Raw genomic sequence first — 12,242 nt, 5'->3', positions numbered from 1 at the left:
GTTTTAATTTTATCCAACTGGTTTCACTAAATGAGGAAAACTCAATGAAGCTTCCTGCCCTTTAAGTTCAGATCATTAAATTCTGGGCATGGAGAAGTCAAAATTTTAAAATCCTGTTTTAAAATGCAGGAAAACAACAAATCCCAAGATTCAATTACCATGACCGGTTCATTTGAAGTGCAGCTAAATTAGTCCTATTAACAGATTAATAGATGGTGTGTAAATGTCACGAGTTAGCCCTGAGCTGTCTCAGGGAATTATTGTCTCTTCATAACCACCAAGATCTGAACTTGTCCTGCTTCCAGTCAACACCTCAGGCATTTTGAAGGAGAGATTTGAGAAACTATTAAATTACACTCTGTATGACCCTCTACTAGTGTCCCCTTTTCAGGTTGACTTTTCTCCTAACACGGCCTGAAAAATAATTTCATGGTTTATGATGCTATGTGATTGTGCTGTCAGGTCAGCTTTCTAAAGCCCCCTCTCAGTTTTCCACCTACCCCTTCTTACTTGCGCGTGTCTCCCCAAGAGCTGACTATATTCAATATTTGCCAACCCCCTCTCCACACTTCAAGTTTTACTGAAACTTAATCTTCCTTCGACACCAAACTTTTACTGTAACCTTTACCAGGCTGTTGAGGGAAGGAGGGAGGCAGGGGGAATAAAAATAAAGTTGGCTGTTTAGTTTTGCAGCGTTTCTGACCTCACTGCCCTTCCACAGTGAGTCAGAGCGCTAGAGGCGAAAGGATTCCTTCTGTCTGTGAAAAATGCCCTTTATGCAAGTTGATTAAACAGTAGTTTGCAGAGTTTTCTATACCCCACCCCCACCCATTATCTTTGAGCTGAGCCAGATTTTTTTTCTATCTTTGGCTTCCAGCGTGACTCTAAGGAAAACCCAGGATTAGAATATAGAATCCTTCTCTCCTTACTCCTTCCCTCAACTTCCTCTCTTCTCTTCCTGCTTCCCGTTTCCCTCCTTACTAAGAAGTTTTGTTCATTAGGTGTTTTTATTGTCTCTTTCCCAATTGCCTTCATCTTATTGCATCCTCCTATTCACATGACTTTTATCCCTCTTCTCCTCCTTCCTCTTTTCACAACATCCTGTCTTTTTGTTTATCCTAGTCCCTTCTCTCTCCTCTCAACTGTTTGTCTCTCCATATTATATATGGACAACTCAATCAACTAACACTCAATCCTCACTCATTTTAAGGCTCCAGTTATATCAGAAAGTGGAAAAGCAAAATGAATTCCCGTCTCTGCAAGACAGTGGTAAAATCTTGGTGAAGTAGGGACTACTCACTGGGATATAATGTGAAGTGCTTGGTCTGCAAGCTAATGGCTACCCTTCTAAAAAGCACTTAAAATGATGTGCTAATCAGATCCTCCTGCACATAAGGTGCTTTTTGACAGTTGTGGTTGACCAGTCAGTCACTACTACATTTTTTTTTATGATATTATGACAAACGTTTTATGAGAAGATATTTAAAATGCGTGTTAATATTTCATTTAAAAAGTTAGCTGGTTGAAAATTGGTTGAGTCAGAGATTTTACATTTTTACCATTAAAAACATCATGTACTTATGCAGTAAGCTAAGTTTTCCATGACCATGAATTCTACCACTTAGCTACATCCCTTTCAAACCAAACACAGGTTAGGTCACGACTATCAATTAAGGAATTTAGTTAAAACGTGCAACCCTACTCTGCACCTTTAAAAAATCCTCACCAACATATTTAATGTTCCAAGACTGATATTACTCTGAAAATATACTCTATATAATATACCCTTTGTATTTACTCTCTAAAATCCCTTGCTTTCTTCTAAAAATGTCTTCACACTCAAAATCTAAAAGTGAAACTGGTCCTCACAAAGACAGAAGAAGTGAAGCGCACACTTTCCTTTTCCCAGACCAGGCTGCCTTTTTCTTGCCAGAGCCATTTTCCTAATAACCACCCCCCTCCTTCTCTACACTGTGTTATCCTGTATCAGCACAAACTCACACCACCCCAATCTGCATCCCTCCCCAAACACCACGGCCTCACTCCCAGTTGCCTTCCTCACCCCAATTATTTCCCAGGACCTCAGCTTAGAGGGATTCTTTTACCCCAGCGCTCTCTTTTGTAGCCATTCTCCTCACTAACCTTCCCTTTGCTGCGGGCGACAGCATCCATTGTGTAATAAATACATGTAGGTATTCATGTTGCCCCCAGTGCCTGTTTTCTCTGCCATCATCAAGATGAATGCTTCTGACAGGTAGCTTAATGGGGTTGTTGAAGTATTCCTACACTACCTGTAGTATGCACCTTGGTCCAGTGGGAGCTTCTGAAGGACAGGACAGCCACCAGGTTTAAAAGGGGACAACACAGACAACTTGTTCTAAAGCGACACCCTTTCCATTTTCTTTATTTATTATCACAGTGAATCTTTCCTTTTTGTGTCAACTGTCCTGGCAAACGTCTTTTGTAATATAAATTAGACAAGTCAGACTACAACCACACTGACATGACTAAATGTGGCCCCTTGTTCTTACTTTTTCAGAACCTGGTTTCTGAATAGATTAATCTTGGGTTCAGTATGATAGAAATTAACTAGGCACATGACTAAGGATCAAGGTGTTTACATGTCCACACATGTAGGAAATGTAGGGGGAAAACCCTCTAATCACTACCTCACCAATCTCTCTTTAGGAATATGCAATCACTTCAGACTACATAATCTACTTCTACCAGTCCAAAAAATTAAGACAACTGTGGCTAAATGGGATAAAATGACAAAATTGGACTGAGGTGATCATCAAGGTGCTGGTGTTTGTAGAGCAAATCTCCTACCAGTAGAAAAATAGTCAGTTGTAGGTAAATAAGTGCCTAAAACTTCATCAAGCCCATCTAATTGATTAGAAGTTGGAAAACTTAGAAGAATAAGGTGTAGGTGACATTTTTGACTGATGTAGATGTTATTGGTATCTAATGTCAATAAGGCCAGCATGTAGCAGTAAGGAAATATGGTTCTCTCACTTTTCACCTAGCTAGATTGATGGATTGTCAGGTTTGGAAGATGTCAAAACTGTTGAACACTGCACCCTCAATTATGTCTGAATGATTTCTCGGGAAGGGGAATTCAGAACATGTTACAATATACGGTATAACTAGCACTTTGTTTAAGCCTAATGAGACTCAATCAGACAACATCTACAATAAGCCAACTAAATCCCAAAACACATTTTCCTCCCATTCTGGCCCTGAATCTACATAAATCCTGCATGTTTCTCACTCAAACGGTCTCAAAAGTGACGTTTTGCAAGGATTGGTAAATCGAGCTTTTGGAAATTAATTACATAAGCCTGGCAAGTAGCCTGCCAGAGTGAAAGCTGCTAATCACTTTCTCTGTCATTGCAGTAACAGCATAGCCAATCTCAAACGTGATGAAAGGAAACAACACAAATTAACTGCAAGAGATTTGTGAAAAATTAAGCATGAAACTTCCATGAACTCTTTAGCCTCCAGAGCCATTGTTTTCCAGAACTGCAACCTTCCTGGAAGCTGCAAGCGCAACATGTAAAGTCCTCTGAGCTATTGCTAGGATGAGGAAGACAAACTAGAGTGCCCACTAAATAAGAAAGACAAGCTGAAGCATCAAGCATGGGCCAAAAACACCTCAAGGCCAATTTCTCAAAGGTTTATGGACCAATGAGATAAAAGTAACACTGGATAACCATGACACATGGGTCTGTGGCTGGTTCATTCATGGACTCAGGTGTCAACAAGATAGTGGAGAGGTAATGATGTGGGCTGCCGTCATCAATCATAAACTGATTGGACATTTTCGAGCTGCAGATGGACTGAAATTTGAAACTACTGTCAGTTTTCAGAGGATGCTTTCAGCAGCACAAAAAGTAATCTGTAGCATCCAAACTGACCATGATATTTATGCAAGACAATGATCCATCACATAGATGCATGCTCTACTGTAAGTATTGATCGAGCCAGCAAAGACGTCAGAAATAAGCTAATGATGACTTTGCCCCTTTTTTCCAGCTAATTTAAATCCACTAGTAACTTTGTAGGCCCTCCTCAAAAACAAGGTTTATGGTCAGGCAAAGCAATATTTATCTCTGGACATCACCTGGGAGTTTGTGATGTCACAAACGATTCAAGAACTCCCATGGATGTAAAGAAAGTGACTTAATAAAAATAAATATATCGGAATGAAAAAGTAATTTATTTGTCAGAAACTTCTGCACTCACGCTAAGAATTGAAATCTATAATGATACTGTATCTGGTCAACAAGAAAAAAAAAACTAATAAAATGCACTTACAGAATAATTAAATGCACAGTGTATAACTGCTCCTATCTTGTTTATCAGTTTGGCTGGTCTAATTCAGCCTTGAGTTAAGAGTTGTTTTTATATCTTGTTGAAAAGTCAAGACAGGTTATTATTCATACATATGAAATTACAGGTATAGAAGGGACATTTTTCTGGTTTCTGATTGCAGAACATAACAATAACACAATATTTCTAGTGGAAATGTCTCATGAAAGAGGTGTTGTTTATAGAGAAGTTTTAAAATGTCACTGAGGCTTGCTGTTTTGAATAGACCTTTAATAAAATAAAACCAATTTAGTTTAAATCCCAGTCTCAAGTCTTCATTTCTACAAGTCCAGACTTAAGTCTGAGCCAATATTTCAGTTGTCCCTTCCTTTCATTTACTGGTTTAACCCAGCATTTACTGAAAACAGTGAGTTGCTGCTGCTGAGAGAAGCGGTTTGAAAAGTTACACTTGGCACATTTTTCAGCCATTTAAGAAGCTATTAAGAGTCACAAATTTTTTGTGAGAATATGTCAGTTTGGCAGTTGTATCCAAGCGACATTAGGCCACTGCCACCACTGCAGCGCTTACAAAAAATAGACACATAATGTGGAACTGGCCCTGGTCACTGTAGACAACGTTTGCATCTTCTCAGAAATATAGCTGGGAAAATGCCACCGTGTCACACTGAAAAACCTTTCTTTGCTCAATGCTGAGTGCTACAGAGAGAGAGTGCTGAACTAAATCAATCTGAACGGCGTACAAAATGAAGAAATTAGTCTTGGCTGTGGAGCCGTCCAGCATCTTGGCTCCACAGCCAAGCTGAATCTGCTGCCACAGACTGCCGAACTCCTGTAGTCCTCTGGTTCCCAAACATAAATCCTTGACAGTTTCTGGCTTGGTGTGTGACTCAATAAACAAGCTGAGGAGGAGCAGAGAGGCTCCAAATTGTTTCTCTGCAGCCACAGATGAGTTTGGTGCTCTGCTCCAAGCTATGTTTTGATGTATGGTCCCATCTCTGTAATTGAATTCATTAAGGAATAACTGAACCTCCATCTGTGCAGACAACTCCCATGACAGCCATCTCTCTTAGACAAAGTCTGTTGCACGGACGCACACGTATAGCTGACACATGAACATATTTGCATAAAGAGACTGATAAGTGTTAATCTGTCCCATAGACTTGCTCCCCACACACGCACAAATGGACTAGATGGATGGACGTGCCTGACTCAGATACAATGTACACACAATCAGACATGTCTAACCATCCTAAACATATCTAAAAGTGCATGAGAGAGCTAAATGAAAACAGCATGCATCCAAAATTAAACTTGGGATCTAATTAGTGCATCCAGTAAACACTAATCTAGTGATTTGCAGGCAACAGACATCTACACTATTGCTTAAATTTGGACTATACTGGGTTGAAAAGTAAACAGTTTTTAAAACACATCCACATTACTGGATGTTCAAAAGCCATAAGTGACTATATAAAAATCACTGATTAACTATAGTCCTCATCCAAGACATGATGATATATAAATAAGAGGTTGTTAGTGAAAGAATATTATAAATACAAACTCACCGAAGGGGGGGAGAGTGAACTCTGCAGCAACCTGTGAAGATAAAAATAAGTAGATATCAGGTAGGTGTAACAAAACAAAGAAACCAGGACTTTCTCAGATACAGTGCAGGTGGTTTCTGTTTTAGGTGAACGACCCACATTAAATCAAAGACAAACTCAACAAACAAGACAACTTGGGCAGAATCTGGAAAGATGAGATCTGCTGTTCCAACTTAACGGCCCCATAACTATGATAATAACTTAGTTTAAAATGAATCCTTCCTGTGCCTTGGTCACTGGATGGACAGCTTAAACAAATCAAAAATCTCAACCAGGTTGTCAAGGAAAATATACATGATATACATATTAATGATCACTGAAATGAATGCACAAACATACATTAAGCTATTATTATCTCAATAAACACTTAAATCTGGTAAATTATACTTTAGGTTTAGCAAAAACTATGTTTTTAGTAGTTTACAGGGACAAATAACGTGGATAAAAGCTAGTCACAATTCTGGCTCCTGATTGATCAACTAAATGTGCTGATGCACCTTCACACACATTCACTTCAAGATAAGTAGGTAATGTCTGACTAGATTTGTCACTTTTTGGAAAAATTAATAAATACAAATGAATAAAATCTAGCAACACGAGAGTTAAACTGGCAACGCAGTACACCGGAAAGTCATGACCCCATACACTCGACCATACACCACATGCTCTACTGTCAACAACAACCAACCAAACAAAGACTAATTTGACATGTTATTAGAGATTCAACTAAAGGGCAAACAAACAATAGGTTGTCGCGTTCACACAAGTACATATTTGTTTTAACAAACTGCAGATATTTGTGGTTATATAATCACACTCATATTGTGATTATGATTAATCTTGCAGCCTTAGTTACTATACATGAATTATGGAAAAATAAAACATCTATTCCAGTAGCCTGACAGCAAGTCCTGCAACAATTAACTGAATCTTTAAGTCAATATCTCTTGTAGTTATGAGAATAAAGACACTAAAGGTGATAAGTTTCCTTAAAAGTGAACCCAGGAGCTGTTTCAATGGCAGCAGCTTGCACACCAGTTCAAAGGAACCAAACAAACAATCATGCTAGGTCTGAGTGCACCCTGAGACCAATTTTAGCAAGAGTTTAAAAAGGTGTAAATGCATCTATCCATCCAAGCTCCATTTAAAAAAAAAAAGAAAAAACTCCTCCCAAGCAAAGCTACATAAGATGTAGTGTGTCAGGGTATTCGCTTTAAGTGCTGTTTCTTTATTTTGCTTCTCTCATTTTCTTCTTCTCATACTTTCTTCTGCCTCTATGTTTGCTCTTCTCTTCCTTCTTATATCCTGCTGATATTGGCTTTTTCAGACTGGACGAAGATATGAATAAAGTGGATAAGGATCTTTTTATCTGGCTAACAGCAATGCACATAAATAAAAGTTTATAAATTCGATGCGTCTGTATCTGAATTTGATAAACTCGGCGTAAATATGTTTGAGATGAATACAGAAACAGCAGCACCTCACATGCAAAGAGCAGTGAGCAGTAAAAGGTATGTCAAACAGCAGATTTACAGTGAATCTCTGATGAGAAACAGAACAGTATGATCTAATAGTGTGTGTGTATGGCCCTGTAATGTTGCTTTGTAGCAGGTGTTTGAGGGCATCTGTACACATGAGTGCTGTAAGAGGTTTACATAGTGTGTGTGTGTGTGTGTTGTTTTGTTCTGCTGCAGCCCTGTAATTACCTTGAGTCAGATCTGCTTCTGTAACACAGGTGGGAGACACAGAATTTAATTACAGGGTGGGAGCTGTGCTGCAGCCCACCTACATATGTACGTGCCCTTATGTATGCGACTGCACCTGTGTGTGTACTTGTTCTTTATGTGCACACGTATTAGCGTGTAGATGACTGCTGTGTTGCTTGTTGTATGCTTAAGTTCTACATTTTGTTTTGCAGTTAGTCCTGGGTCGCCATGTGACAGACGCACAGGCAGGTTCAGGTGTGTGTGAGCGTGTGCATGAGATAATGAAGGGGGTGGGTGAGCACGATTGAAAGAGACAGAAGAAGACAAAGAGCAGGAGAGAGGGTCTGACTGCAGAACAGGTTGAACACCTGGCACTTGATCAGAGGTAACATGACGAAGATTAAAAAGACGTCGTCTTCTCTTCTCGTCTCTTCTTCTCTCCTGTTTGGACTTTTCCTTTGGATGTGATCAGACAGAAGCTTTGTTGTTCTGCTCCGATACGTCTCAATCTGCGCGTCAGTCATCACAAAGCCTAAAGGTGTGCTTCATCACTCTTGTTGCTTAGCAACGTATGGTTTGACATCTCCGAAGCTGTCTAATTAGCCTTGGGGGGCTTACGGATTTGATTTGCAGAAAGACATGGGACAGGTTTTTCTGTTATGGTTGTGTCTGTAGCTGGGCCCAACAGAAAGACACCAACATCAAATCAGCACCTGCTTCAGGTGCTCATAACTGAATTTGTAACCTGTTGCCAAATAATGATGTAATGTGAAACAGCAGAAGTTCAACTCAGCTTTGTTTTGTTGACTGTGTTGCTATGAGACTGATCCCCTGGTATTACACTAAATGAGGCTCATAGACTAATTCATGAGAACAGGTCTGTGATTTTCCTCACACAGAAGTTCAAGCATGTATAAAAGAGTCCCTAAGATAAAATGTAAAATGTACGAAGAAAAAGACGGAACTGCAACATTAATCGTTAGAAAATAAATGTAAATATGACTGGTCACTGAAAATGGAGCACATTTAGACAAATATTATCAGAGACACAAAGTGTGCTCCCTCGCATTGCTTTGCTGTTAACAAAACTAGTTAAACTGACAACCAGGGGCCTGTTCCACAAAAGAATATTTGCAAGCACCTTTTATATGCTGATGGATGATACATGATGCTAGGGTCATATTGAACAAAATAATAAACTGCAGAAACACTCTCCCAGCCCTCCAGGGTTTTTATGTACATTTGTTTGATCAGTGAATTGTGTTGAAATTAGCAAAACTAAATGGCAATGTTAAAAATCACAGTGTGTTGCTAATTTGGTGAAATAGGCTTCTGGACAGGAGCAATGAGACCTAAATAATCCACATTTCTATATAAAATAGTATGTCTCCAAACCACATGCTTGTTTTTCCTGGTTTTACTTTAATGAATTCAATCGTACTCCACAGATTCATCATGGGTAACAACTACAGAACATTACAGCTGCACTCTCTAGTGGGTGATGATATGTGTCTGTTAATATAACAAAAGCCTTTATATAACCAGCTTTCTTTCTCTCACTGTCCATGTATTTCCAGATGGTTATATGTTAGCTTTGTCTACCTCAAAGTAATACAGGGCCAAGACCAGTAAATATGACTTAAACTTTACAGCAATGTTGATAGATAATGTTACAAAGTGCTGCTAAAAGACATATGTTCCACTTGAAGGAAGATTACTGAATCTTTAAACATTCAGTTTGCCAACTAAAGACTTGCTGTACCAATTATCTTTATAATCCGCATCTAATTTTGTACTAAAAATTGCTCTAATTTTGGAACAAACTCTTCATATTTGTCATGATAGCCTACTTTGTTTTACCCTTCAAAGCCTCTCTGTTAAGCCAAACTCAATTTGAGCCTCACTCACCAGCCGGTTCCCTCCGCCTGCTGCATTATTGCCAAACTCATGGCCTGGAAATGCTGCCAGTACACTGCAGCCCATTATTTCTCTACTGGTCAGTGGTCCCTCCAATTCAGAAAGGATTCAGTCAAACGCAGACAACCACAATCAGCACAAAGCCTGAATGCTGAAGACAAATAATGGCAGTTTTACAGTTGTACACAACTAGCGCACAGAAAAGTTTACCTCATTTGTTTTCCTTGTTTTAAGTTTATTAGGTTTTAGGAAATTTCACTGCAGTTCAAGTAGAAAAACTCCTGCTACTGCTAATGGTTGATGCCACTTTTAGAGTTTCTAATCTTCTAAAGGTCTTAAACCTTAAACACTGTAAAGTGCCTTAAAATGACTTCTGTTGTGATTTGGCACTATACTTAAATAATATTGAAATGAATTGAATTGTTCTGACAACTTTTCAACACAGGATGAATTAAACATACACCCTGTATTTCTTTTAGAGTGAAAACTAACGAACCTGTATGTTTTCTGAGATGCTGGCAGTGTGATCAGTGCAGTGACATTTTGGGATTAGTTCATTCTTGTCTCAGACGAGTACCATTGTTTTGCACAAGCTTTGTAACCAATGACAAAACCCTAACTGAGTTATTTACAAAATGCTACAGAGCTAAACACAGCATTTAGAAAATGAAGCTGGGGTTCGTGACTAAATGGTGAAATGTACCAAGATAAAACCTGCACTGAACAAGCTGTCATGATCAAAAACACATTAAACATTAAAAGTAAATTAGAAATAAAGGCCAGTCTCTAACATAGGTGTATTTTACTGACTCCTATTTGAGAACTTATGGAAAGCTTTGTACAATGTGCAGGCTAATTTCCTGCCCTTGATCTGATGGTGGCCTTTCCAACTTTAAGGTCAAAATAACAACATTTGAGGACTACAGAGCCTGCAGAATTGGAGGTGTGTGGCCAGTTTCCACTGCGATCATACAAGGTACTCCAAATACTGTTAGAGCTATAAATAGTATGCAGTTGGAACAGTGCAGTACTCTACTCCCATCATCTTCTTCTCAAATATTAAATAAAACCTAACAATCTGCACCTGTTGGAAGGGGCTGGAATTAAATTTCACTATAAAATAACGCATTCTGTATTCTGCGTGTTAGATATGCTGTATTTAAATCTATTCCATCCTCTGTAGTTGAGTTTTTGATCATAGATGACAGAGTGGCGAGGAGATGGAAGTTCATCCAAGAAGCCTTGGCTCATTGAGCTGTAATGTGACCGCCCACAGTCGGTCAGACTGGGCTGGCTGACTCTCTCCATTCATCCTCCCTCCTCCCCTCCAGCTCCCTGATGCCCTGCTCTGTCCTCCATCACTCAAGGCCGATGCTGTCAGCGGCGCCCTTGAGAACAAAGGTTAGGAAACCTCAGCACCACACAGTTGAGCATCAGCATCGGCAGTTAGTCCGGTCACCTACCGTACTGTTTGATTTATTAACAAAATATTTGTTGGGATTGTTTTGGGATTCCCATGAGATCACAATCATTTAATGTGGTTCAAACATGTGCAACATCCTAGGATGTGTCTGTTTCTGTTGATTTTAACTTCATGACCCACCCTTTATTTTTCATTTTCCAAATGTTCCTGCTGAAGGGACAGTGGGAGCAAATCTGATGAACACAATAAGCTACTTGCTTGTGTCATAAGCAACATCCCACTCAGTGGAAATGCTCTGGTGTAATGTTTGAACACTGGTAGCTATAGTGCCATCAAATCATTTTGAAACCATCTTCGGCTCCAGATGTACTACAGCTCAAGTGAATGTTAACATAACAACAAACTGTTAATTACTAGTGATAAATCATTAGCAACCATTAGTGACATAAACACTTAGTTGGAGTCCAACTAATGCATATAACGTATGTATCCATAACCCTGTGAAAATGGAAAACTCAGCTGCTTTGTATTTCTGCTTTCTCTTTTTAAGGACAAAAACAGAATAAAGACGACGTGAGGCAACAGTCGGACTAAGTAACGTCTAGTTCTTTGATGTCCGCTTGGTGTGTAACAGCCACTAAGTTTGAACAATCATGCACATGCATACATGCAAACACATATACAGTATACAAACACCTTAAACTAGTTCACATGCTGTGTGCATATACTCTGCTAAAAGTAAGTCATTTAAAGAGGTGCAAGAAAGTTGGTCCTCACTCCAATAGTATAAAATTCAAACCAGTCCTCACTCTGTTGACCTTACAATAGCACACACACAGACACAAACCTACGTGTCAGCTGTCTGGCTTGTTAGCTTCACATGACATAGGAAACAGAAGTGAGAAGCTCCTTCTGTGTCTCCTTCCTGTCTCTGTCTGTCTTTACCCGCCTCCTCCCTCCATCCTCTGCAGCTGCAGCTGTACACCCAGCTCCATTCGCTGCTTGTATACTTCTCTCTCAGCAGATAAATCATTTCATCCCCAGGTGACCAGGCACTGCAGCTCTGCACGCTGCTGCAGGCTCCCCCTGTTTGCGTGGGAACAGTGCATCATAAGCTACATCCACATGACCTTGTTTTGACACTGCGGTGAATAGCTAGTTGTTTTGACTCTGCGGTGAGCCTCATCACTTCACCTTCCACTTTCTGCATGAACTGTTTTCCAGACAATGACCACAAAGGCTCACGCATGCCAGATGCCA

At 39.6% G+C, this 12,242-nt stretch overlaps 1 long non-coding RNA gene across 1 annotated transcript in view; it reads right to left on the bottom strand.

Annotated features, from left to right (window-relative positions):
* LOC113148317 overlaps positions 1-12,242 on the bottom strand; it is a 41,429-nt gene that overhangs the window by 4,768 nt on the left and 24,419 nt on the right. The window contains exon 2 of the long non-coding RNA XR_003297428.1: positions 5,898-5,928. This is a non-coding gene — a long non-coding RNA (uncharacterized LOC113148317). The remainder of the gene's footprint in view (positions 1-5,897; positions 5,929-12,242) is intronic.

The sequence above is a fragment of the Anabas testudineus genome, chromosome 22 (genome assembly GCF_900324465.2).
Source record: "Anabas testudineus chromosome 22, fAnaTes1.2, whole genome shotgun sequence".
In the NCBI taxonomy this organism is placed as follows: Eukaryota; Metazoa; Chordata; class Actinopteri; order Anabantiformes; family Anabantidae; genus Anabas; species Anabas testudineus.
This window is presented reverse-complemented; position numbering and strand designations above follow the sequence as displayed.